Below are 1,153 nucleotides of genomic sequence, written 5' to 3'. Positions count from 1 at the left end.
AAAAAAGTAGATGTAAATCCTTCTCTATTAACAATTACATAAGTATAAATGGATTATAGTTTCCAATTAAAAGATGAGAATTGGCAGAGTGGGTTAAGTGTGAAAACACAGAGCAATATATGATATAAAAATACTAGCACTAAGATAATTTTGTAGATCTCTTAGTATCAGACAAATTACTCATTTAGGCAAAAAATACTACTAGAGAAAAAGAGTGCTTTATAATGATTATATGCCAATTCAACTAGAAGATCAAGTAATCCAGAATTTGTATGTACCTAATAACATAATTAAAAATCTATAAAGAAACATATGGCAAAAATTAAAGATAATGCATTAAACAAATCAACAATCAGAAAATATTTTAGAATACCTCTCCCAGTAACTAAAAAAGAATATATTTCCTTAGATAAAATATAACATGTATATCATAAATTGTAGAGTCTTTGAGGGTAACTATACTGATTTTGAATCCTAGAGTAACTCGAGGATACTGGAGCTCATTACATATAATTTTTGGAATATCAAATAAGTGTGATAAGAAGATTTCTAAGATGGTTCCATGGTATCAGCACCGTGGTGTTGTACCCTTTATAATCCCTTAAATGTGACTTGCTTCTAACCATAGAATGTGGTGACAATAATGGGATGACATTCCTTTGATTAGGTTGTTTTACAGAAAAAATTAATGAGATATTGCTCCTTTAATGAGGTTGTATTATCAAAGATTGTGGAATATTAAATGCATAAGTTGTTACATAAGATTCCATCTTAGAAGATAGAATCAAAAGATTCTTTCTGTCACTGAAGAAGTAAACTGTTATGTTGTGAGAGGGACTGTTTTGTGGCCACAGAAGCTGAAAAATCCCCCCCAGTTTAGAGCTAGTAGGAAAACAAACTCCTCAGTTCTACAAGCATAAGCAAATGAATTCTGCCAACAACTGAGGGATTGGAAGAGTAACCTTCCCCAGTCAAGTATGTAGATGAAAACACAGCCCAACCACCACCTTCACCGCAACATTATGAAACCCTAAGCAGCACACCCAGTTAATCTGAGCCCCAACTTTTAACTGACAAAAACTGTAAGATAACAAATGTAAGTTCTTTTAGGTTTTAATCTCTTAAATAAAGGATAATTGGTTACACAATAATA

The sequence above is a fragment of the Propithecus coquereli genome, unplaced genomic scaffold (genome assembly GCF_000956105.1).
Source record: "Propithecus coquereli isolate 6110/MARCELLA unplaced genomic scaffold, Pcoq_1.0 Scaffold684, whole genome shotgun sequence".
Taxonomy (NCBI): domain Eukaryota; kingdom Metazoa; phylum Chordata; class Mammalia; order Primates; family Indriidae; genus Propithecus; species Propithecus coquereli.
This window is presented reverse-complemented; position numbering follows the sequence as displayed.